The 27,815-nt window shown below is 37.6% G+C and overlaps 1 protein-coding gene and 2 long non-coding RNA genes across 6 annotated transcripts in view; 1 reads left to right on the top strand and 2 right to left on the bottom strand.

Moving 5' to 3' along the window:
• The window catches only part of LOC122718631 (3-phosphoinositide-dependent protein kinase 1), a 479,613-nt gene that overhangs the window by 281,922 nt on the left and 169,876 nt on the right, over positions 1–27,815 (top strand). The gene's annotated exons all lie outside the window — the stretch shown is intronic.
• Positions 326–26,578, bottom strand: LOC122718634. The gene is made up of 3 exons (XR_006347433.1): positions 26,482–26,578; positions 474–751; positions 326–384 (listed from the first exon to the last, which is right to left on the bottom strand). It is a non-coding gene; the product is annotated as an uncharacterized LOC122718634 (long non-coding RNA).
• On the bottom strand, positions 15,381–24,162 carry LOC122718633. 3 transcript variants are annotated; one of them, XR_006347432.1, is made up of 4 exons: positions 21,960–24,162; positions 21,181–21,814; positions 20,207–21,078; positions 15,381–16,556 (listed from the first exon to the last, which is right to left on the bottom strand). It is a non-coding gene; the product is annotated as an uncharacterized LOC122718633 (long non-coding RNA). The 3 variants fall into 3 exon arrangements; XR_006347430.1 differs by having other exon boundaries at positions 21,181–24,162; XR_006347431.1 differs by having other exon boundaries at positions 20,207–20,961; positions 21,181–24,162.

The raw sequence follows: 27,815 nt of genomic DNA, 5'->3' as shown, positions 1-27,815 counted from the left end.
TCCTGCTTCTTTCCGCAATTTCCGCTTAGGAATCGCGAGCTGATTATCCTGGTTGACAATGAGAGGAAAATAATTAAGCGATGAGCGGATAATTAAGCTTGAAACGTGTAGAGAGATTTCGGTTTCTTACGTATACCGTGGCCAAATGCATGATTCCTTTTGGAGACGTTTGAAAAAGTCGTTTTTGCAAATTAATTAGACACTAAATTATAGTCCAGTGTGATCGTGATATAGGTTTTGTTTTATGTAAGTTCAAACAACGTGTAGACAACGATTTTATTTTATTTTAAGTTCTCAATATTATTTTTCGTATTTTTCCAAAATCTTTGGCTCGAGAATAAAATAAGAGAAATAGAGATTTACACTCGTCTCGAAATATTCGTTCTGTAACAAAATTACGTACCACGTGGAATATTTTCTCCATCATTTTTTGCAATAAAAGATTTGCAATACACTTGTATCATAATTCGCACCTCCAAAAGCACCTTCCAAGCGCATGAGCTCTCCCTTTAACTCGAGAACCGTTTCTTTCCCAGCAACCGTTTTCCTGCGGCACCGGTGTCGTTTCCGGGAAACGGTGGATCCCTCGATCGATCGCCGATCTCTTAATTGCCCCTCGATTCGGTGCTTTCTCACGGTTTCTTGCCTTTATGCGTTCATGATCAGAGCAGATGTTGCGCAGGGGATCGAAGGGGATCCGGGCGGCTTCGTCGATGATGGCTCGTGAACTCGGTGATTCGATGGGAGAAACCTGTTGATGGAAGTAGATATAGATATACGGATTACGTTTCGTATAATGTGAACGAGAAATTTGAATAAATTGATAAATAAATAAAATTAATTAGAAATTAGAAAAGATTGATTCTTAATGAATGAATATTTTTCTAATATCTAAAGTGTATTCGAGAAGTTTTTCCAATTTTCCAAATACGTGAAATTATACACATATCGTAGAACATTTGAATAAATCAAATGAGTAAATAATCTGAAGATTAGAATATCGATAAATTTAAAATTTTCCAAGAAAAGAAAAAAAGTCATTTTCATTCTCTCGAAACAACTCCATTCCTTGAAAAATATATATCTTTCCTTCGACGATCCTTTATACAAAAGAAACCGTTTCCCCTCCACTCTTAACAAGAATTCCTCTTACCTCGAGTCAAGAGCAGGAATTTTCTTTGAACAAGAAAAGTTCCAAGTTACAAACTATTCTTTTTCAGTCGTTAATTTACAACTTCTTGTCGTTGTGCAAGACTAGTAGGTGGATTTGTTTTTAAAACTCGAAATTTTCAAAGTGGCTCGACCCTTCTAGGAAGGTTCCGCTATTAGTGGATCCTTTGTGTCAATAGATTAGAAAGCAGAGCTGCCTTTTTTTTTTCTCGAAATTGTCTGCTTTCTTTCGACATTCTCTTCTTTCTCAGTATTTTTTTTTCTCTCGTTTCTCACTCTGCCCAGGATTATCCCAGTCACGAATTTTCTCGTCCCCCGGAGTTGTCCTCGTATCCAGGATCTCTTTGAAAACCCAAGAGACGATTCTTAAGATTAGATAAGATCGTAAACGAAATCTGCTCATCCTTGCAATCTTGTTAAAACAACGAAAAATTATTTTTCTTATTCGAATATGAACGCTTCTCGTTTTATTATATGAATTAAGGAATATTTGTTCGTGATTGGAAACAAAAGATGAGTTAAGTTTAATTACCGATTATTTTAGAAAATGAATATCAATCCTCGTTTTTGTTTCTTCTGAATTGAATTCTTATATTTCAATATTAATAAGTAATTGATCTAATCGTACGATTAGTAATAGTTTGATGATTACTGGAAAGTAGATTGCAACTATAATAAATTTTCATTACGGGTTTCAATCATTTAGTTTCATTCCCATTGTTCACTCGTTGTCCCTTCTTTAATTCTTCAACAGTAATTTAGCAGTAATGTAACAAACATAGCGTTTTTCTTGATTTATTTTAAATTATGTAAACTCGATATGCGGAACAATGCTCGATAGATACGTGAAAATTGTGTTTTACAACGTCGTACAACCGATTATGGAACAGATACGACCAATTCCCGTCGTACTTTCTATCGTCGAGCCGATAAGAAGAACGACCTTTAAGAGCCTCCTCGTTAAACTTGAAGTTGTCGTGGCTGTAAGGAAGATTCACCATAATTAGCGTTGCTGCGGATGTCAGATGTTCCACGTTTTTAAGTGATAATTATCTAAACGACGATAAATATAAAACCAACAATCTTGGCTTGTTGCTTGATAATGATCCATCATAAGTCATTGGCCATTATCGTTTATCGATATTCAAGAGAATCTTCGATATTTCTAATGGCTATACGACTAAAGATTTTTTTTTTTTACAGATATATACCTTCTATCCTCGGATACACGGATGACACGGGATTAAAAATGAATTTAGAAATACTTCAAAATACTTGGAAAATGATTATTCCATTATTATCAAGAATTCTCCACGCAAGACATAGGAAATTCATTGGTTTCAATTGGCCGATAAATTTTAATAATCGTATTCCGGCATGACATTTAAGATATGAAAATTTTTTTAAAATTTATTCCCCGTATAACTTATTTGATCGTTTCTTGGAAACGAATTGTGAAAAGATAACGTAAAATTCAATTTTCAATCTCATTAGCATTATTCAATATATACATACCATCACCACTGAAAATTTGTATCATTAATATATATATATATAAAAATATAAACGCCGACGACGAAGAAAGGTAAAAGAAAATTCGAGCGATCCTCGTCCATATTTTGCGCACACGCGTATTATCACACGAGCTACCAATCAGAATCATGGTACGCGTGCCTCGTAAAAACGAGTATTATCGGTCGAATAAAAATCGAGAGATCCGTGTTGGGGCCGGATAAGAAAGGTCTGTCCACGTTGGTACACGCAATCGTGGACGTTAATAGGCACGTCATCGGGCGGAGCGCGCGAAGCCTGGTGAACGGTAAATAAAAGAGAATGTTCATTACGGGTCGAGGGAACCGGCTTAACGACACCTGTTGGACACACAGTCGTTTTCCTGTTTCGTTGGCCAGCCCAGAGAAGAAAACGGGCTAAATGGCCGTGCTCGAAATAACAGGCGCTAAAAAGCGGCCATTTCCCTCGCGATAGATTTTTGGATTGATATTTAAAAGATAAAAGAAAAAAAGCTTGGCATCTCGTGCAGATTCTTTTTCTTGAGTCGATTTTCTTCGGTTTATTAAGGTTTGAAAGAAAGAAAGACGCGTGCGAAATTGTGAGAAATTGATGATGTTCGAGTGGATAGAGAGATTTTTTTGTCTTCCTTGCTTTTATTCTTTTTGAAAGATTCGTGGATGATTGGATTGATTCGCTTTTTTGAAGTTTGAAGAAAGATAGATTTGGATTAAAAATTATTGCGTTAAAATTTTATCTTCCCTCTTCTTCTCTTTTCCGAAAGATTCGTGGATGATTGATTTTTCGTTGAAGTTTGGAGAAAGAAATTTGGTTGAAGATTTTTCAATCATCCTTCCTTTCTTCTTCCTCTTAAAAATTCTTGGATGATTATTCGCTTCTTAAAGAATGGTTGGAGAAGAAAATAATCGTACAATGATACAAGATTGATCATCATTTCGCAAAAATCATCCATCTTGTTAAACGTTCCTCCTTTGACATGTTCGTTGACATTGGCACGGTCAATCAACGCAAGAATAAATTTCTATTGTCGGAATTGTCTTGAATATCCTTGTCACGGTTGTTACGGTTGGAACATTATACTGTTTCTTTCATTGGTATTTTTAGAAGCTATGAAGCCAGAAATCAGTGCGAGCACGTTGGATGGCCAAGCATTATTATACTTGTCTTTTGGCCAAAAATTCATATACTATTGCCTTTCTGTGACAATATGACATTGTACATGACGCGCTAAGATAATATCACGTCAATTTTTATAAGTTATGACAACAGTCGACAAACAAATGAAAATGTCACCAACAATTGATATATAGCTTTTCGAAAAAATATATCGGCAAATAATAAATTCATCCTAACTTTCAGGTATGTACTATACCTACTAATAAAAAAAAAACATTTCTCTTGGGCAGGAACGATAAATGAATATTAAATTATCCATACATCTACATTTAAGAAATATCGAATATTCTGTTATAAAATCTCAAATTCCATACTGTACTATTTTCACTAAAAATAAACGATCCAAGAAAAGCGATACTAAAAATTCTCTTAACCGAACTAGCTATATTTATTAATCCTTAGATGAAATAAAATATTATTTCTCTCGCGTTGAATCCCAATAATAATCCCAGAGACGAGTCGTCACTCGAAACATTTTTTTAAAAGTTTGTCAAAGGTGTGGTGAGTCAAAGTTTTGAATCACGGTTACGTTTCCGTCGGTGGATATTTATTTTCACACAGGGATGAGTGATACAACGATGCAAAAATAGACGTTGTAAAATGAAAATATCTCGACCGCCGACGATACGTTTCCTGCCAATTCACTTGGCAGAATGCACGCTATCTGCGCTCGCAGACCTCGAATCGCGCCCGCTGACAGCGTTAATTGCCGCGGCGCCGGTTCTCCTGATATCGGCTGACGGAACGAAGGAAACGAAAATGAAGAGGCATCGACGACGTCTTACCGCTTTATCGTTCCAGATAACAATTAACCGGTTAATTCCAAAAGCAGCGCGATAATTCGCGGCCGATAACGGCATACACCATTAATCGGATAACCCTGGTAATGATTTCTTTCCAATGAAATATAGGAAGGAGGAAGGATAACGCGAAAATAAATTTTTTCTTTCGGCGACTCTCTCGTGATTGTACGTGGTACGAAATATGATACGTATTTGTGAAATATGAAAAAAATATGAAAATTTGTTTTACTTGGCGAAGAAAAATACGATTTGTTACGATCAATTATTCGTTGATGATTTTCAATAAAAAGGAAAAAAAAAAGGAACACGTTTGTAATAATAAAAGAGCACAGACGAAAGATTTGTTTGGATATGAAGATGTCCAAGATATTTTTTCATAAATTTATCGTATGATTCGTGTCGATTATTGGCTTTACAAAAGTTGACGAAAGTTGGAAAAGTGGTTGTTGGCCAGATCTGTTGGAGCAAAGGTAGAGAGACCTTCGTGATACTTATGTAATCATGGTGGACGGAAATAGACCTCCTGCTGGCCGAAAAACGTCGAGACGGATTGTCGTCAGCAGACACGATAATATCGACGATTAACTTTTGCCACGATAACGAAACGATGAATCGACGTAGCCATTGACGTAATCGAATTAGGGGAAAAAAGTCTGCAACGCATAATTGTCCCAATTGAATCTAAAATAAGTGGCCATTCGAGGAACAGAATCATTTTCCAAAATCGTAACGTGGCTTGCTCTAGAAAGATTGACATTCACACACTCATTTACTCGAGAAATCAATTCTCAGATTTACGCATTTGTCATTACTGTGAGATTGTCGAGATTGAACGGACGAAAGGGGAGAGATATCGTTTTGGAAATTTCTACGAAGGCGATTAAATGACGCGGTGTGGAGAACACTAGTGTCTTGTCTGCGAAACAGGAAGATTTTAATCGTATAAAATTTGGGAATATTCAAGTAACTGAAATAAACGATTGTATTGTCGGACAATAAATTTTTAAGAAATTAGGAAAGAAAAAATGTACAAATTGGAAAAATAATTGATCGAAATATAAATGATACATCGAAAATATTGTCCAAAAATTTTCACTAAAATACCTATCGTTTTCTCTATATGCACGTTTCGTTCGATGACAAGGCACGAATAAAAAGAATTTTTCAATTTCGATGACGAAAATATCAGAATGTTCATGAATTCGACTTAATCCCAAAGACTTTGGACTTCGAAGTGACTAACACCTGTCAAATTAAAATCATTAAAATCCGGTAAATTGATCGAAGTGCTAGTATATATTGGCGAAGCGAACAAGTCTAAATATCCTTCGTCATCGAATACGTATAAATTCGGTATTGAATAATCCAAAAGGAGGAGACAAGATGGCGAATATACTATCTACAGTATAGTATATATATTTTCAATCCACGCATGGACATGGAGACAGCCTTCCTTTTGCCGTGACATAAATAAAAACAGTTCCTCGAAATTCGTGCATGACAACGAGGAGGAAAAAAAAAAAAAAAAAAGGAAAAAGAAATATACGCTTATAAATATGCATAGTGTTTACCGTATTAGATACGCGAGCTTCGCACGGAATACGTCAGTTAATGAAAACTGTTTTTCGCGTTTATCGCATCCTTCGTCGTTATCGAAAGCGCCTCCAGCGGATCATCTCTTATGTATCGAACACGTTGTTTTCCATAGATTATAAGCTACACGTGCCGAATGATTTTGCAACTGTTCAAGGTTTACGAATGGCGAAAAAAAAAAAAGAAAAGAAAAACGGCGGAAACACGACGGATAGTGCGAATGAAAATCGATGCTTCGATGCTGGATAATGCATTTTGATCTGAAACTTTTTTTTTCTTCTCTGTTCGAAGTTGGAAATAATGATTTGGAATGATTTATCGATTTTAGAAATATTTCTGATTTTTTGTTAATATGTTTAATATGTTTAATATGTTTTGTAAAATCTATCCGGATTATTATTATTATTATTATTATTATTATTATTATTATTATTATTATTTGGTAATTATTTACTTTCCAAGTTGAGAATCTCTCATAATAAAAAAATATTACTGAAATTAAAAATTAAATAATATTATAAACGTATATTGACACAAGAGTTAATTGGCAATTTACTTCGTTCGCGATTTCAATCTCTCTAAAGGATCGTGTTGCTTTTTATGTTTGAGAAAAAATATATATCTGCACAGAAAATTACGGTACGAGGAAGGAAGACGCTTTAGAAGGAAATTCCGAACTTTGGTTTTGAATACAGGATGCTTAAATGTTCGTTTAAGGATAGACTGTTAATGAGGGAAAAAATTAACTTTCTTTGAAATTAATAAATATTCGAGATAAGAAGCACTTCCACGAAGAAAATGCAGTTTCTCGTCCTAGGAAATTATGATTTCTTGCGATGATGTTCCTTGAAAAATCCTCGGCGAATGTTAATTATTTCTTCCAAGATATATCCAAGATATCGTAAAATCGAGATGCAAGCGCCGCCTAAAAATTTATATTGGCAAAAATTATTATTTGATCAGGAACATTTTATAGCATCAAGATTAGTAAAATTATTTGATATTAATAAATTTTCAATTTCTCCATTCGAGTTAAATTAAGTTTCTTTCGAATATCATGCTTCAACAATTTCTTCAAATATTCTCCGATATTTCCAATATTTTCTCTTTTTATATTCTTTTTATAATGAATAAACTTTCCTTATCCCTTTGTCATCTATTCAATAAAAACGTATTAGGATGAATAAAATGCGATAAATAATAATCAAAATCAAATTCAAACGAAACAAATCAAACTCTATCACTGTAATCACTTCACACTTTTGAAAGAAGACGAAATTTACCTTCCTTTTTTTCTTAAAAAAAACGAATATTTCAATATTTGAATAATATATTTGAATAAAAAATTTTTCAAAAAAATAATCAATGTCTTCTTCCAATTAAAATTTAAATATTTCGAAAAAAAAAAAACAAACGAGAATATGATTCAGCAATCATAGCCGACATATTGGCTGCATAAAAATGCAAATCGTTTCACGCGTGGATATTTTAAAAAGTGTGAAATATTTTAATACAACAATCAATCGAGGAAGAAGATAAAATTTCTTCGATGTATAAATATTACCGCAAAGCGATCAATTAAAATTACAAGAAATATTCGTTATATTATCGACTTTATCGACAAACACATTAACCGACAATATCTTTTTATAAATTCACGATATAAAGTTCCATTTGTTACATAATAACGCGTGAATTATAAATAAATTTTTTTTTGCCAGGAATACTCTTTGTAACATTCAAAATTCCGTATTCGTATTTAAAATAACGAAAGTACTGATTACCATTGAAAGGATTAATCCTTCCTATCACGAGACATCGTTGATGCGATGATATAGGACAAGATATTTCGTGTCGCAACATCGTTTACGTGATATTACGGCGGAGATATCTCGCGTGTCTTTTATTAGAATATGAAATGTATCATCTGAAAATTTGGAATAAAAAAAGAAGAAAAAAAAAAAAAGAAGACAAGACGTGGAATACATATTTCAAAGTGTCCGATAAGTGACGTTCAATTTTAAGACGTTCAATGCGGGTGACGTGAACGTATGTGTCATAGATTTTTCCTCGAAGAAACGTAAAAAGGTGCAAAAGAGTTTTCGGATAGATATTCGGATTTCCATTTCCATACGCGTTCTCACCACGAATGTTACCGTTTCGAGATCTCGACGCATTTTTCCCTCCCGTCCTCTTGTTTTTTCCTCCTCGAGAAAATTAATATACCGACAATTTCCTGCAATCTTTGATACAGCATTTTGAATATGTTAAGCAAACATCGAAGGATAAAAGATAAAATATTTCATCCTTAGCGTTGCATATAAACGATATTGCGACACAAAACATGTGTCAGTGACAAGTCACAAGATATCTCGTCCAAAGTTGCGAAAAAAAAAAAAAAAACACCGGTGCCCTCGTTACTCCTGGCAATATGATTCTTTCTCACCGACGTGATCTGCATACAATCTTTCCATTCCCCGGCCTCGTTTCTTAAATCGTTTTACAAAAATGTGAAGAAAAAAAAATTCTCCAATACTTATCCAATTAACTCACAAATGGAACTCGATCCGCTCAAATGTGCCCAAAACGAAAATAAAAAATCTTCAAATAGAAATCAAAGGTTCAAAAGTTTCCACGCTTAATAAAAAAAAATCTCGAAACAAATCTTTGACCCTGTTCCACGTGGACTGAAAGAAAAAAAAACGAGATCCTCTCGAGGCCTCTAAGTTGGCAATTCCTTCGGGCCAACCGATTGCGTAACCGCGAGCGTGAAGGAATTTCATCGAGCTGTCGAGACTTTAACGAGCGGATAGGCGGCCGGTTAATTCGAGATGGCGGCTAATCACGAGCGGGCCAGCGTGTGGGTATCGTTTCGCGAGAGCGGGAAATCGGTCGGGAGCCGGATTCCGCGCGTGCCTTTCAAGGTCCCCCGCGAGTCCTCGATATCCACGCGCAGACAGGAAACGGTGTCTCTCCGGCCTATTTTCTATTTTCTTTCCTTTTTATCAATCGTTCGAAACTAGTTCGCCTCCGACCGGTGGTGAATGGTGTTTCAGTTTTCTTTCGCTCGCTCCCTCTCTTCTTTTTTTTCTTGAACTTGTCAATCTCGAAGACGGGGAGAAGTTAACGATTAATGAATTGTAAAGAAGAAAGGAATTAATCTACGTTCGTTTTCTCAGTTTTAAATTATAATGACATCTATCAATCTCGCATATAACTATCTGTATTGGGATCATATTAAACTTAATATTCCAACAGATGCAATAATAAATAAAAAAAAGTGAATTCCATCTTCTTTCGATTAACATATTGTAAATACATCCTCTCCAAGTAAATTCTTAAATTAATAAACAATTGGAAGAGTCGCGTTGAAGAAAATTAATCAGTTGGGCATAGAAGAAAATAGGAATGGAAATAGGCATCTTTGCATCATTGTCAGGACATTGTGGTTTCGAAAAATCCGTGGTTCCACGGTGGCGTGGCCAGGGAATTCTGAATGGAATTGCGTCCTCTCGAGACCATTCCATTCCTTTGGAAATGAGCTAGGAGCGCGTTCTGCGGCGGGGCGATAAGCGGTACCGATAACGGGGAGAATGCGCTGACCGGATTTCTCGTCCCGTTGGAATTTCCGCTGGATCCGGTGATACACGTTTCCCCATGGGGGAAGTCGAGTGACCAGGTTCGCGATTCGTCCGAATTATTGTAAATATTTCTGCGCGAAAACCTACCACCCTTCCCTTCACGCCGCGATTTTCCCCCGGAAATGGGGTTGCTTTGGACCAAGTTTCGACGCTGGTCTGGTGTGCAAATGCAACCCGTGTGCAACAATGCGACGAGAGAACCGTTTCCAGGACTTTTAACCGTTCGCTTCCGAGAGTAAATCTGGAGTATTTGGTTGCGAACGGTGAAATTGAACGATCGATTGAAAGAGGCTTTCTTTCTCTTTTTTTATTGATTTCATTGGTTTATCGGCGTATATACATAGAGTGAATAAATTTATTTTTGATGGTAAAAGTGTATTTAGATCTTGTATTAAAGATCTCTTTCCGCTGTAAACGTGAAAGTATTTGATTAATAGAATAGTTTGAATTTTTATATTTCTCTATAACAATGAATGATCAATAATTAAGATTAATTTAGATAGACTTTCCCCAAGAAATATAATTAAACGATTAGCCTTTCCATAAAGTAAGTACACGATGAAATTTACAACAATGTCCGCCAGAAGAACAGCTTCCAACCGTTCCCGAATTGTCTGTTCCCTCTCATAAAAGAAAGATTTACGCCCGGAAACGGCGAAATGCCTTCCTGGACTCATTACGCCATCGGGATAAACACGAAGGGGAGCATCGCCTAAACAAATCCGAGAATAACCACGGGGACACGGGTGAACCGTAATAAAATCGAATCGATAGCCGCGGATCGTACGTCACAAATTATCCAATTGGCCGAGACAAAAGATTTATTTCTATCGGCTCCCTTAATTACGTCACCCTGTAATCCAATAACAGTTACTCGACATTCCAAGTCACGCTAATCCGTGGATTTTGCGCCACGAGGGAAGGGTGGAAATATTCGAAAATGGCGCGGTTCGTGCCAGAAGAAGGATACGAAATGGGACGGGAAACAGGAGAAACGGAAGTTAATACACACATGTTTTACGCGTGTTTGATCATATTTGATTACGTTCATTGAATTTCGAGGAAATTGATTTTCTTTCTTATTCATGAAGGTTGTAAAGAGTGCACCATTATATTTGTAATAATAATTCTTGTTAATAATTTTTTAGGTAATACTCTCTGAGAAAAGAAGCTACGTAATATATTTTTAGTGGGATTTTTAAAAATCCATTTTCTGTTTAATTAAAATTTACACCGCCATATATTTATGTAACTATGAAATTTTTATATCAAAAAGGAATGTTTTATTGAAAGTAGATACAACATCGTAATAAATTGGAATTTTTCTTTTGCCAAATAATCAAATAGTAAAATAAAAAAAAGTAAATAGGTGCGCTCTTCGAGAGCAAAATAATAATAGAAAATTTCGGATAAGCGTGAAATATAGGAGAGACAAATTGAGAGAGGAAGGTAAAACAAAACTTTCAGATACTGAATAATAATGACATCCTATCGTCGAGTTATTTACTCGGTGGAGGAGCGGGAGGAGGAGCGGGGTTGAAAGGAAGAAAATAAGGAAAACACGAGGGTTGGCGAGGCTATCGCGGATCCGGGATAATAGGCGTGCCGATGTGCCATTAGCGTGTCATTAGAGCGTCATTAGCGCACGATACGCAAAGCGGAGGCGCAGGAAGCGAGCGATGTTTGTTATTTAAAATCCAATCGAGCCATCCTGCGCCAAGCGCCACCTGTAATTGCGGCAACTACATAGAGGAACGAGGAATGGCGCCAAACAGGCGTTCGACTCCCTCCTTTGCAACCGGATTCGACTCGATTATTTTCCGTAAATAAATCTACTCCGTGATTGGCCAGTATCTCTTTTTCCTTTTCTTTTTTCTTAACAAAACTGAAATGAAAATTAATCCACGTTCCTAGTTACGGCTCGATAAGTTTACGTCCTCGATGATTGGCCAATAAAAAGAAAGGTTTTTTTTTTTTTTTTGCAAAGGAAAAAGTCAAAAAAAGTTGAAATTACTTCAGAAAATTCTAGTTAACTTTCTACGTTCCTGTCATTTTTTGGAACACTCTGTATTTACTTATAACCGTAACCGTTTCCTACTCGTTCCATCATTGAACGAACGAGACAAATTATTGGAGGGGATGTGATTAATAGCGGTTAAGTCGAGACAAGGGGAAGGACGAAGAGGAAGACAAGAGAAAGAGATGTGAAAAAAGGAAGGGAGGAAGAGGAAGGGTGAAGGAAGAAATACATTTTGAAATACAGCTCCATAGATGGCAAGATATTTGTGTTGAACGAGGAGGTGGCGCAATTATATAGCGGTGATTAAGGTCGTGGCATTTCGTGAGAGGCCATTAAGAAAAGTTTGAATAATCTACGCGCGTAAAGATTTAACAGGCGTGCGTCGGTTACCACATATTCGTTATCGCGAATTTTTGCCTTATTTTCCTGTACGTCCGCTGTATGGAACCGCTTCGTCGCCTCTGTCAACTTTTAATCAACTTGCTCTTGCGAAATAATATCAAAAAATATATCCGTCTCAATCTTAACTAACAACAAGTTTTCCTCTCCTAAATTCATTCCAAGTTTGCATTTTCGATATGCTACGATATAAAATTGACACTCAAACACTTTAAACTCACTTCATTCGACGTGATTTTCATTGAAAGATGAAAACCAAACATTCGATTTTTTTACCATAAAGCTCACTCTTGAGCTTGAAGAATTTACTAGAATCACTCTGAATTTTAAAAATTTCCAATTCGTGTTTCGTATATCCAAAAAGATAATTTAACCTGTCGTTACGATCTGTATCGTCTTTTCAAAAATGGCGGACATCGTGATGGGCCCAGCCAAATGAAAGACAAACGAAAGAAACGTGGGACACAGTGGAGCCCATTCGTGCGACGCGCGCTTGCTCGTTCTGATTAAACAGGTCGAGAAACGCGATAGAGAGCGGGGAACGAGACTGCTCCAATATTGACTCGTCGTGTTTGGGCCCCTTTAAGGGACTGATTACGACACATGCAGCCTGTGCACACATGCCACACACAGGAATTTTCACGGGGCCTGTGTGTCGCGTATTTTAATTCCACGCTTTTTTTCCACTTTTCCCTATTTGCATCCGTATATACGTCAAACAACCCTTTTCTCGTGCGATTCGATAACATTTGACGAGTTTTAAAAGAATATGCTTCGAATTCTTTTTGTTTTATTACATTTTTCGAGTCGATAGGATCGGTTTAACAATTTTACGTGTTCAATAACTGTTAACCGTTTTGAAGCGTTCAGAAGTAAAAGCAATTTTTAACATTCTTTCTTGTTTTCAGTTGAGAATATTTTTTTACAACAATGCGATTTGATATTTTTACTTTTAAGAAACGAGCTTTTAATTCAAATACAACGTCTCAAATATGAATGTAACTTAAAAAGAAAACCGCGCTTACACCGTGAACATTCACGAAACATTAACACCATTAACGTAATCAAGATTGTCGCCGCTTTTCGGTGTCGTTAAGAGGTTTCCAAAGTTTTCAATTTCGAGATAAAGAGGCTCGTTTTCAAGTAGTACACCGAGTACACAGAGAAGGCTTATCGATCCGATCCGAAATTGCCAGATTTCGCCGTTGAGCGCAATTTACAACGCGATACAGTAATTTTGCGCCATTACCGCGATCATGGCGGTATATTTTAGCAAAAGAACCCCCTGGCGCGGGTTGTTTCACGTTGCGCAGCCACGATATAAACCGATCAAACGGTGGCCAATCCACGTTTTCTGGAACGCGGTTCGTTTCCCTCCTTTCGCGTAATGGTTAACCGAAATATCTTTGCACTTTGCAAAACCCTATCCAACAGATCCTTTAAACTGCTCTCCGATGTATCGATACGCGTTGCGTCTCGCATCGTTGCGTTTTAATCTTCGAAAAGATAAAATGATTTATTAAATTATTATCGCGATCGATACCCTTTATATTTCAATTATATTTCTTCGTCCTTCCTTTTTTCTTTTTTTTTTTTTTTTCTTTTATCGAAACCGCAAGAAAAATATTGGCGTGATTAGAGATCGAGTTCACGCGAACACGTCCGATTCTTTTGTGTCGTTTCTTTCTATACACGAGATTACAAATATTTTCGACAAAAATCTCGGTTTACGTCGTATAGCCTGTAATTTATCCTTGGCGAAACTTCCGGATCGCGTGTCGGTCCAACTTTCAGCGACCTGCCACCCCTTACACACGCTTGCGTTCCTGTTATTTCGGTTTCTATTATATCATCAATGGCGGCTACTTGGCTTGCTACCGGGTCAATTCGGATGTACCTCTTCCTTAATTCCATATAATTTCTTTTGCCTGTAGATTAACTTTCCTTGGGGCAAAGACGCGTTTCGTTTCGGCGATAAAATGAAAAATGCAATGGTGGTTTTTACACGTTCACTCTTTTGCACGTTCCACGTGTATAATATCGAAAAACAGTTCGACCATAAAAAGGCCTTTAAAGGCCTCCATTATCCTCGAGCACGAGATAACCCGAATAGAACTACTAAATTCGTATCGCTAACCTTTAATCTTTACTCTGTCTGAATTTGCAAATTTAATCACTTGTATCACTAATTGATTTCAAATAATATATGCCAAAGCGTCGCGTTTATCGTATTTGCATTAAATTAGAAGCAAGACTACTTGACAATGCAAATGCCCGTGCCAATTTGCATTTATGTAATATATATCGATAACACAACCCGTCCAATAATTTCTAATTCCAATTTTTATTTCTCTCTATTTCTCTTTTTGTATACCAACAGAAAAAAAAAAAAGAAAAAGAAAAAGAAGAAAGAAAAATTAAATTCACATGGAAAATTTCTTCTAATTAAATCCGTTAACTCAAGAGGTTAATATTTCCATACAAAAAAGGTAATCAATCGAGGAAGGTCGAAGACATGGCCATCGGCACGATCCAACGATAACAGAGCAACGGTATTTTCGCGTGTTTCGTCGCGAAAATGTGTCGGTTCATTCTCTGTTCGCATAAAAGGCGCCAGGCCACGCTCGATAACGGATCGAGCGCGTACGCGCCGTGAGAAAATGATGATAACAACGTTGCACGTGTTCCTTGATGCAACCTGTGCGTACGTACGAGCTTATATGCGCAGCGATACTGGGCCGTTGATACGTCGAGGTCGAAGCGACGTATTAATTTCTTTTGTCACCTCTGCCCAATATTATAATGGATAAACGATAGGAATAATCCGAAAGTGTCAATATTTTTCGCGGGCTGATCCAATCTGTCCAAATTTGTATACGAGGACAAGTATTGTTTTCCTTTCTTCGTACAATGTATCATATTTACCGAGTCGTGATGACGGTATTTTTATATATTTGATGACTTTCGTTCTTTGAAAATATGAGAAATACGATATGCGTGAAAGGCAATCTTGCAATCGTATGATCTCTCTGTTTACGTAGATTTTCAGAAGAGAATTAGACACATTGTATGGCAAAAAATATGGAAAAATATGGAAAGAATCGCTGTTCTATTAAATTGCCATCACATTACCAATTGACGAAATTGCTGAGATTACTTAATACTACATGTCTACTTAAACAAAGCAACGTTATACAAGATACAAAATGAAGACCCTTTCTTACTCGATTAACCAAATATCAAAAATTACATTAATTTTCTAATTTTAGAACGTCGATTTTAAATCGATTTTAAATTAACGAATCTAGGGAAAAATGATGGAGATGGATAAAATTCGATCGTCCTCCAAAACGTATTGTACGCTTACGTATTACGTCCCAAACGCAACACTCTCGAAAATTTCCACGAGGCCCCCCCGTGTTCCCCGCGTTTCTCGCCCATTGTCACGCCGTTTGTTTTAAACCGGGAACGTGCGTCAATTCTCCGTGTAATTCAACCGACTGTTATGTGTCTCATGTATATGCATGCGCGGCCAATCCAGCGCATTTTAATCGCGACAGCCACGAAATCGCGGTTCAAGAACGTATGCGCAATCACCGCGGATACATCTATTTATCTTCCAACACTCGCGTGCGAAATGATACAGATTATTTCCATACCCGTGCATTTTCCATCCGTTAACAACCAACGTATACGTTTGTCGTTAACAGATTCTTAAATTGCTCGTGACGTTTTTTTTCTTTTCTTTTATTTTTTTTTTTTTTTAGGAAGAATTATCGTGTCTCGAATAATCAGAGAAGAAGAAATTTTCCAATTGTCATGTCCAACGATCAAACGAAATCGAATCTGTAAAATTGCACGCGATGCGCCAATTGCGAAATCGAGGATCGGAGAGAAATCAACCACTTCTGTCCGAGCTCGGTTTGACATTTAATTCGACGATCGTGCAATCGATCCGACACAACAAATTCACCCATTAATCACCCGGCTGTCGATTACATAACGCGATTGTCGCACAACTTGGCGGAGATTGGTGGAAACCTTCGCTAATAACCTTCACATTCACCGTGTTAATGAGATTCAAACGGTCGTGGACGAGGAATGTACCTGGATAGATTTACATCTATCGCCGACACGTTTCCTCGTTCTCTTGATGCGAGGATGTCGCCGAAATTGAAAAAAAAAAATCTCGTCGATCTGTATCTACCGTGGATCTTCTTGGATCTGTTCAAAAAAAGAAAAAAGAAAGTTTCGTTAGAAAAAAGAAAAAAAAAAGAAAAAGAAATGAGTCGGGTCGAATGGAAAAGGATTCGCTTCTCATTTATTCTCGATACGAAAAAGCTTTCGTTTTCTATATATATATATGTAATTTCGATCCTCGTATTCGCAAGTTTTTCTTTCACCTTCGATATGTCAACATGTCAGAAGATATGATATGCCGTGACGGCAAATTTGACCAAGGTTTCACGTTTGACGCACTTGCAAAATTGCCACAATCTCTCCAACCGTGAATCGATTATCACAATGACGTCAATTTTCATAAGTGTTTTGTAATGAATGTTTGCGATTCGTTTAATAATACAGGCAATTTTAAAACATTGATTTTGAATTTCTTGATAGTTTTTTTTTTTTTCAGAATTATCGTTAAATTTACTTAACTACATTTACGAGTTTTTAATAATAAACTCAAGTTTTTGTGTCACGAAGAATTTCAAGAATTTTAAAGAAATTTATAATAAAACGAAACTTTTATATATAAAAATTTTGTACAAGAATCGATACATTTCTGGAACAGTTTGAACCGATTTTAAACGATCATTCTACTTATAAAGATAATAACTTTTAAAATTATTCCGAACGAAAACTTGCGAATATAGAAAATTTTCTCAAAAAGCAAAATCAAAAAGAAATCTCTCTTTCCGAAGAGATATATCGATCGAAATAAATATAAATCAAGAATCGTTCCGGAACAATGGGAAAGTAGTGGGTGAAAAGAAATTTCATCGATCGAACGGGAAACGAAACTCAACTTCGAAACAAGGCAAACAAGGGATTAATTGATAGCGGAGCGAGTTATCGAGGGAAGGTCGGACAAAGTGAAGTACTTGATCGTGTCCGATCGAAATTCGGGGCTTCCTTTTGTAGCCAGGTAGAGAGCCTTGGGTATCGGTGCCGTTCAACAGGTGGTTCACGATTGTCATCACACATGTGCGGATTAACCACCTTCCCTCTCCCTCTCTCTCTCTCTCTCTCTCTCTTTTTCTCTCTTCCATCTCTGGTTCCATCGGTGTGTAAACGCGTACGTAGTCGAGTGGAGGAGGACACCCACACACATCGGCGGGCTCGCGTCTATTTGTCAGGCACACGAGCTATCGGTGTACAGGAAGCGGAGAGAGCTTACCGCGACGATGGGTCGCTCGAGAAGGTGAGCATATGTAAGGTTCAAAATGTAAGTACATTCAAGAGGTCCTCGCCTTTGCGCCCCGTCATTGGACACCAGTTGCTCTGTCGAGTCAACCACGGCTCGAAAAGCACCCGCGTCCTGGATAAGGTTAGCGGGATAAAGCGCTGTTCCGTGTAATTGCCTCGGTTAACCCCCTCCTCCCCCCTCGATATTTGCCTCAACGTTCGTCCCCATTTTCGCTTGCATCGGTGATATTTTTCTCATTATTTTCTGGCGACTCGATGGTCAAGTATTTATTTGGAAAGATCTGTTTTTTCTTTTTTTTTTTTTTCCATAGTCTCGTCGAGAAGAAAGTTCGATTGATCTTTCATATCGTTAAGGAAGGGATATTTTTTTTATTGTAAAATTTGGACAGCCTTGAGATACATCGAATATGGATATATCGAAGGGGTCGTTGTCTTGTCTTGGAGGGTATATCGAAAGATGTATCGTAAATGATATAGGTTGTTAGTAATGTTATGATGATAATACATTTGTCGTAGTTGAGAAATTGTGAGAAAGAAGGATAGAATTGGAAGCATTGGTATTTTTAATTCGATGCTCAAGTAATCATTCGATTCTTTTAGATAGAATTGTATGTGCTTGTACGTGCCGTGATTCTTTGTCACTAACAATAAGAATCGATACTGCTTGAGAGATCACACCGCACACCTCACGTTCAAAATAGTGCACGATAGATATGAATTTCGAATATATCTATCGAAATATACTTTCTTCTCTGCCTGAAAATTGAATTTTGAAAAATTTTAATGATTATATCATTTTTAAACTGTGGTATTTTTTGGGGAGAGAGGGAAAGATTGATTTTTATTATTTTGTCGAGAAATTGAGGTGTGACGATTGGCGAACTAAATTGCACTATTTGGCGACACGGTTGTTGAATATTGTAGAAAGGCGATGGGGGGAATTGGCCACTTAAATTCTCGTTAAAGACCGTTTCTAATTGATCTTGGTTCTAACGCCACCCAATTAGGAAAGCACTTCTCGTAAAGGAAACCTTTAATGAACAGTTAAGACTTATTAACCTTTTCGAATGATTATGGTCTACTCGCCACGAAATGGTCTTCGTGTATTATATTGGTCGAATGATTGCCGTCAAATAATCGTTCTCTATGAGTAATTGTGATCGATATAGATATTACTTTTACGTCGACACATTCGAGATTGATATACTTTGACGAAATTCTTAAAGAATATCTGATTATTCTTTTTTTTTTTTTTTTTTTGACTTATTAAAACGTGATTCATCATCTTCATTCATCATTTACCTTCTATCTATTGAAAAAGAATCCGCAAAGTTCATTTTCGAAATGAACATGATTTAAGAACAAATTGATTTTCTTTTAAAAAGTGCCTGTCGAAATTCAAGCATCATTTATATCTCTAAATAAATTTCGATATAATTTTGTCGATTCCAATGTCTACTATCCATATAATAATAATATTCATTTCAATTATCTGTTCTCTTCTCTCTCCTCCACTTTCTCAACTAATAATATTCATCTCGATCACCACACCAAATCTTCTTCTTCTTCTTCCAAAAATCAACAATCTTCCCTCTGCTTCGCCAACTACTAATAACTACGCCAATAATATTCATCCTCTACCATTACCACACCAGACATATTCTTCCACCTTCCCTCCTCTCCTTAATCGAACGACTCGTATCGAGGGGAGGAGGCGGTGACGAGAGGTGGCCGTGGCAGATGTCCCCTTCGCCTCCAAGGTGGAGGAAAACAGGAGTCGATTCGTGGATCGGACGTAAACTCGCGCGAGGAGCACTCTCCGCGGAAAATGGGAATATCCGGGAAGCAGCGAAGCGAGTGGCCCCGGGTAATTGTGCACTCTCCCTCCTCCTCCTCCTCCTCCTCCTCCTTGGGGGGCGCGGGCGGTGAAAAGCGATGGAAAAACGATGCCCCCGGGCCCCCCGTAATCGATTTCAATTAGCGAAACTGCCGCGCCCAAGGACATTCCTATGAGTACCGTTTACATGGAGAGGGCCTCGGGGCCGATCGGCCAATACCCAACCTTTTTCCCTCCCGTTCGTCGATTTTAATTGGCAAAATTCCCGAAATGCCTGGACGATGCCCCGCTCCACCCCTCCATTCGTCGCGAGATCGAAAGCAATTGGACCACGATAGTGATTTCCTTCCTGACAGGGACTTGGACTTTCTCTCCAACCGAAATATGTTAATATTCTGGGAGGGAGAAGAAGGGGATGGTAGTTGGATCTCCTCTTATAATAAATATAATAATTTTCTATTTCTAATCGTTGTTCTATTTCTCTCGTACGAACGAGTGAAACGTTGATCAAATTCTGCCATTCTGCGGGGACGAGAAAATTCTTTCCCGTTCGCAAAAGCACAAGTTGAAGGGGGCTTGAACGAAAAGTTCAAACAAATCCTCTCACCCTTCTTCGGTACAAAATGCAATTGCTCCCACATGCTAATTAACCCTTTCTGACATCGGGTAAATGCAGCCAGGAAACAGCGCGAATGTTCGGCCGCGAACCTGGAGCAAACACCATTGTGACGAGAATTTCAAGCATGGCACGAGTGGCGTCTCGCGTCAACCCGGGTGAACCGGGTTTGCGTGCGAAAAATTAAACATACCCTCCTCTCCCGCCTCGCCCGGGGCCACGAACAAAGCGTTCCTTGGTAAACAAAGGAAACGTCTGTTTCTTATCCCTCGTTTTTTTTTTCCAACCCTCTCCCCCTCCTCCCCGTGTGTCCCTTTGAAGAGCAGCCGCGCCCGAGGGGGAGAATCTTGCTTTCGTTCGCCGTTCCCCGCGATAAACTCTTCCGGTAATTGTCGTCGTAGAAGGGAAGGGGGGGGAAAGGGATTTGGACCAGTTCTGTAACTGGAAAACTGGCCGCAATTCCGACGAACGACGTTGTCCATTTGCTGAACGTTTTTGCTGGAAATATCGTTTAATTTTATCGAGAAATGAAACATTTTTTTTTTTTTCAAGTTTTGTGTGCTTACCTGTTTTATTGTACTTATTGCTCAGGTGTTAATATTAATATTTTTATTGGTATTCGATTTTTTTTTTTTATAAATGTAATATATATGGACTTCGTGGAAGAATCAATGAGAGTTGGACCTCGAGTCAATCTATCTTCAAGTGTGTTTTAAAAAATACTTTCGAAAATAGTTTCTTTTTTTCTGGAATGTATTAACAGTTTGAATTAAGACAGATTGTCGGAAAGAAGATTGATAAATACTTAAAAATTACAATGTTAATATTTAATTTCTTCTTCGTTGAAGTGATATTTCGCATTCCTAAACACAATGAATTCAACTTAAATATTAAATATTCGTGTTTCTACGATATATATATATCTCGTTTGAAATTAAACTTCATGCTCCATGTCTTTTGCTCACCTGGTATATATGAACAAACTTCATTCAAAACTAGGACATATCCTTCTCTACGGCGTGGTGAATAAGAGGCACTGTCACTTCAACATCGTTCGAGTTATATACGCCGTTAACACGTGTACCTATTGCAAAATTAATTGCAACGATTGATATGTCATCCGAATCGGTGCACAACTTTCGCGTTCCTGCGCGTGGAAAAAAAATTTAAAAGAAAAATTCTACTTTCCCATAATTGGAGTAAGTTCGTGATGTAACGAGGTATTTATATCAAAATTAATTCCAACGAGTGACGTGGCGCACCAGATCGACCCACAACCGGCGACTGTAAGAGAAAGGAACGATGACTCGATCGGGATAAATTATCCAGAAGCTAAATCCACTCTGTGATGTAACACGGTCGAAATTTATAAGAAAAAGCGACCGATCTCTCGTCGCCTTCCACCGAAATATTCCACCATCTCGATTCTTTCTCCATTCTTGTTGTGCCTCGTCGTTTTCCTCTCGATTTCTTTTTCTTATCTGCTAATAATGGTCATACGTCGAACAATCTTGATACCTCCATGATATTCTTTGAGTTTTCTCTCTTTTTTCTTTTTTTTTTTGTTATATAGATTCTTCGTGAATTTACAGATGTACGCTATAAATAACGAATAAATAAATAAATAATAAATAAAATATTCGAATGATTGTGCGAAATGTAAATAGTATATATAAAAATTATTAATTTTCGATTCATTTTTTCGTATTTGAAAACGTTTAAATATTCAGTATGAATCACGTACCTTTTTTTATACGAATTTTTCACAATTTGTCCGAAGCAGCTGGTCGAAAAATTAATAAATTCTATATTCAAAGAAGTCGATATCGTCATTTTTTTTTAAATTTATTTTATTTTCATAGCACGTCTTTCAAATCTTCGTCGAAGCAATTTTATTATATATTTCAAATAGAAGAGAAACTATCTCGCTCGAGGTTTATTTAATCGAGCCAACTTCTTCCATTTATATATATTTATATATTTTAATAAGCATGCATCATAATCTTTCATGGATATGTTAATAACCCTCGCCTATTTTGATCGCTTGAAAAATGAGACGCGCTTGCAGAAATCGAATCGCGTAAACATCTACGGCACGTGTCGCCGTTGATTATCTTGAGGCAATTCTCGTGTCAGTTGTGTATTTTACGAGACACTCATTATCGAAGAGGATTATTAATGAAATATTTACGGGGCCACGGGTATATACAATCGTGATGTAAATTTATTATCGGCCAACGATAAGCTTCGCGGTTTCCGCATTTGCAATTATGTATCCATATTAATGAATTATTGGTGTACGATCGGTGAAAATTAAAATAATCTCCGGTTTTTCTCGTTTCATCGCTCGAAGCGATCTCTCGTGCCGATTGCTTTTTATTCCCCCCTAGATATTGATCGCACGGATTACAAAAACTGTCCACGGGGTCCGGTAATTAGTCTCCATAAAGAGAATATTTCCCAAACCAAAACCCACCTTGCTTTCCATTCGAATAATATTTAAACATATATATACATATATTCACGCAAAATTCTCTCTCCGTTTCCAGAGAAAATTCTCGATAATTCCGTTCACTCGACGGTCCGGCAGGGGCGAAGGGTCGATGTTAAAGCGACCAGGTCCTTCCCCCTCCCTTCTCTTCCTCGTAACAAACACAATCTTTGCGCCCACGGAACCGATAAACGAAATAAAATATTGGAAAATCTCATGCATATACAGTATCGTGGCGCAAACTCGATTGCGGGGGCGGAAGACTCCGGTTTGGTTCACCGGATGCGAAACGAATCCCTTTCCACCGAGGTCTAACCTCGTTTCGACGAGTCTCGGATCAAATTTTCGACCATCGATCGTACACCCTCCTTGTGGAAATCAAATTTTTCCACGCATCTTGCAAATTTTCTACGAATCATTCTTCTTCTTCTTCTTCTTCTTCTTCGAAAGAGAGAAAGAGAGAGTTTATCCGTGAAAACGATTTCGAACAACGGGAAGGGGAATACAAGGGTGATCGGTGGAAAGATTAGAGACTCGCGTGATGCTGATGCGAAATAGAAAGAATTACTCTTGAAAGGTGGAACGAATGAACTAATTTCAAAGGAGGAAAGGAAAAATGGCAGAGATAAAGAATAAGGGCAAATGGAAATGGTTCTTTTATATAATCGACGGGTAAGGTAACGATATTAGAGATATCCGATATCGTTATCCAACCTTTAGAAACTTTTCAAGGAATCTAATGTTTTTAAAAGAACATTCCATACGCGTTAGCACGACCACGCAAGAATGATAATAAAGATTTTAAATCAGGTTCAACAAATCGAAAGTCGTTCGTGCCACTCTTTATCGCTTAGAATCGTAAAAAATTGTTACTTATCTTTGGTTTATCTCGATGCTTGATGCTCCATTTTCTCCATTGTGTCTGTGAATCACGACAAAGAAACAGGTGCGAAAAGAAACGAAGCTTTTTCCTTCCCGATGACCAGCGGGAAACGGGATCTCTTTGTCGTGAACGTCGTGAATACGAAATGCGTATCAGCCGTGGAAACGATACGTTATCAACGACGTACGCACAACAACGAGACACGAGACCGATAAGATATTAACCGAGGCCCGTTTGTTTTGTTTACGGAACGGGCAAACCACGCGAAACGAACATTTGCGGGCTGTGTTTACCTTTATGATTTGTATTCGTTCCCGTGTAATGTCACTTTCTATACACATTTCTACTTTCACTTCTGTACAGATACGTTCGAGGCGCGCATGCGAGCGGTCGCGATAGCGCTCCTACTCCAATTTCGTCGCGAATTTCACCGCGTCTCGGTTTCCAATCGGTTCGAAATGCCGACTCGACACGACCACGATTCCGACAGAAATCCGAATTTCACCGGTTTCTATTTTTTATTAATTATCGAACAACGATATCCGTTTCCACGTTTCGTTTCCGATCCATCGCGAAACGATGCATACTTCTCGATGATATGGTGACTTGGAGGGGAAGAACGGGAGAGATTATTTTCCAAGTTGAATTATTTCGACGATCGTTGCAACCTTTTTCGATATATACCGGATAAACCGGTTGCTATTTCAAATATGGAAGAAAGTTGCGAGTACTGCCCGGGTGGATACGAAAATGATGACCTGGACGAGCTTATATCTGGATATTTCTTGCGAATTTTAAATCTTGGGATAAATTGCTTCCCATTTATTTGATATATCGGACGATTATTCAGTGTGCCCGGTTTTTGTACGGTTATTAGTAGTTAAAAATCTGAGAGACGTTTTTTCTTTTTTTTTCTTAAACGGGGGAATATCGTGACACGATAATTGTCCGACCTTGCAACAAAGTCGGTTCTAGATCCCTTGTTAATGGCTAACGTTAATTTGTTATTTTGTCTTGATACGTATATTTGAAATAGAGAAAGTTTTTACGATACCGCAATTTATTTTTAAATGGAAGAAATCCATATATTTTTTTCGTATCTTGATACAATAACAATATATAAATTCCTCTTTTTTACGCTTCTCACAACGTTGCCGATTAAAGTAGACTTTAATAAACTCGAGTAAATTTATCATTAAGATAGATTAAATTAGATTAAGATAACATGATATTTCTTTACACACAAGCGGTTAATATAATCCGATTAATGAATTGTAGAATTGTTAAGTATCCAATTACTTATGAACAGGAATGCGGATCACATTTAAAGCCATACATAAATAATTATTAATCATCGATCAAAAAATCCGGATATGAAAAAAATAAGACACCTTAATCATCGAGAATAAATCCATTCTTGTGTTGCATCCGTGTGCAAAAGCGTGACCACTCGAAATCCTATCGAGGGGAAAAACCGAGCAATATCGTTTAACCACTTTGTCAACTCTTCTCTTATCTCTACTTCGCCATATGATTCGCTTTAAGAATGGAGGACACGCTCGCTTTTGACGTCACTCCTTGGATCAACCTTGGATCGCCAATTGGTCGATCGAATAGACGGATCGGTTGAAAAGAAAGAAAAAAAGAAGAAGGTCCAAGCGAAGAGGAACAAGAAGAAGAAAAAGAATGAAGCGACACGTTGCTCTCTGATAGAGCGTGGGTGTCGTTTTCGAAGAGAGCCCCGATCTTTTCCACCGGAGGGACAGAAAGATGGTTCCGTCTCTCGGTCATCAACACGCCACTGTGACGATAGCAACGACGCACCATGCAAATTAGACGGCCTGCAGCCGGATAACGGTCGATTGTATGCAAATGCGATCGGATTCTGACGAAGCGACGCCCAATCGGATTCTCTGCCGATCAGCGAGGATGAACTTGGGGATCAACCGGATGTCCCTTCGATATTCGACTTGTCGTTATCGAGAGCCAAGGATTTTCGCGCCTACGCCCATGCTTCGAAGCTCGATCATCAATCGACCGACCCGGTGTGCACGGTGATCGAATTTCGAGCACGATTTTTCGAACTGTTGCTGTTGAAGTTGAAAGGCGGGAAAGGTGTGCGGTTTTAGGTGTGTTGCACGGTTATGGTAATCCGAGTGTTATTGGAAATACGTGTCGCTGAATTTTCAGTTCTACGACGACGAATGATAGAGTAGAGCGACGAAGATGTTAATGGGATTATTCGATAATTCTTGGATAATAGAAATAGGTTAGGGATGTTGTGGATAAGTAATTAGAAATCTTGTAGATATTTTAAATTACGCATTCGACGAAAGAACTTGCGATTTCCTCCTTTGTCGCGATAGTTTTTATTTCAATTTTCGACGAATTTTTTCGAAGTTGGAAATATATCTTTGGTTTGCGTCAAGAAAAATGTCAAGCGAAATGATTACTTTTTGGTTAACAATAGGCAATGAAATATAATTTATTGGTCGTTGTTTCGTTAATCGAAAGAATCTTTAAGATTCTTCAAGATTCTTACATCACACATTTGTTTTTTAACTATAATACAATACTTCGAAAATCGAAATCAAAAACGAATTTTCCTCCTCGTGATGAAAGAATCTTTAAGATTCTTTAAGATTCTTGCATCACACATTTGTTTTTTAACTATAATACAATACTTCGAAAATCGAAATCAAAAACGAATTTTCCTCCTTGTGAATCATTAAAAATCTTCAATTACTCTACTCGAATAATATCCTGATTAAATTAAATCTATTTTCCGAGAATTAAAAATAAATCATCCCGAAATACCCATCTTACGTGAAACACAGCACGAAACACGTATATATATATATATATATACACGTTCTAGTAATATATACGTACGGTAAGCTGGTAACGAAACCGCGACAGTTAGGAACGTCCTTGCCATAGCAGTCGCCCACGTGTTCTCACTTGGCCACCTACTCGCTGCATATTGTCTCGCAATACTCTTTCAACCTTCTCTTTCAATAGTCTACGACACCTTTCGGTTGTCACTGTTACCGCCCCCGTAACCCTCTCCCCCTTTCCTTATCTCCTCCATTCTCCCAGTAGGTGCACCATGATATGAAAAATGAGGAGGAAGAAAGGCGCGGAGGGCTGATAAAAGAACGAGGGAGGTCGGTGTGTATGTATGTATATATATATATATATCTCCATTCTCGTGTTCGTCTATTTACATAATTGCGGGCTTACACAATTTTCTTGTCGTAACTCATTTTTCACGGTATTTAAAGCTGGAATTACGCGGCATCGCTAGATTATTCTATAAATGGACGACAGTCGCTGCGAGCATCGTTAACTAATATAATAACGAAATGGTAGGCGAGAATTGGAGGGATGAGAATGGATGAAAATTAGAGGTAGTAGATATTCGTTTCTTCTATATCGTTCGATCAAATTTCTTTCTCCTCGTTTTAGATAGGTACGTGTGCGTGAGCTGATTCCAAATTACAGTTTTCCATCGAGAATTTAGCGTTTGTTGGCCGACTGGTATAGATGTTTACCTTTTGTCCCCGAGGTGGAGTGGTACCGTGGTCGAGAATCGAGGAGAAAACGAAGTGGAAATTGTTTGCCTTCTTCAAACTTTGGATCCCCGTGAGATAGTGGGACGAATTGAAAATTGGAACGGATAAAGTTGAAAAACGAAAGACATGATTCTTATTTATATCAAATTCTATCTTACTTATATTGGGTAATAATAATTTTTGTTCGATCGAATATAGACACGAGTTATCCGAGTGTTGCTGAACTGTCGGTCGCAATTACACGAACATCTACTATAAACGAAAACAACGAACGTAACACAATACAAGGAATGCATAGTAATTTGAAAAAATTAAAAATGACGTAGACAATTGACAGATATCGTATACGAATCTATCCAATTATATTAAAGTTCTATTGTATCCATTTCATTACGGGGCAAAAGAATGTTATATAATAATTTCAAATTACTAATCTAACATTCTTTCGTAAATATTATTTTTAAAAACAAAGTGTTTCGGTAAACACTTATCAGATCGAGCCATCAACGATACCGTACGTTATCGTTATTTTGAAACTAATGGAACGTCGTTTATTTATTTGAAATGGCGTCAATAGTTAGCTACGTCGCTATCTCTTCACATTCCCATATCTCATATATCGATACGATCAATAATCCTATCATCGACGAC

Source organism: Apis laboriosa, unplaced genomic scaffold (assembly GCF_014066325.1).
Source record: "Apis laboriosa isolate Shangri-la unplaced genomic scaffold, ASM1406632v1 scaffold66_cov157, whole genome shotgun sequence".
Classification (NCBI taxonomy): domain Eukaryota; kingdom Metazoa; phylum Arthropoda; class Insecta; order Hymenoptera; family Apidae; genus Apis; species Apis laboriosa.
This window is presented reverse-complemented; position numbering and strand designations above follow the sequence as displayed.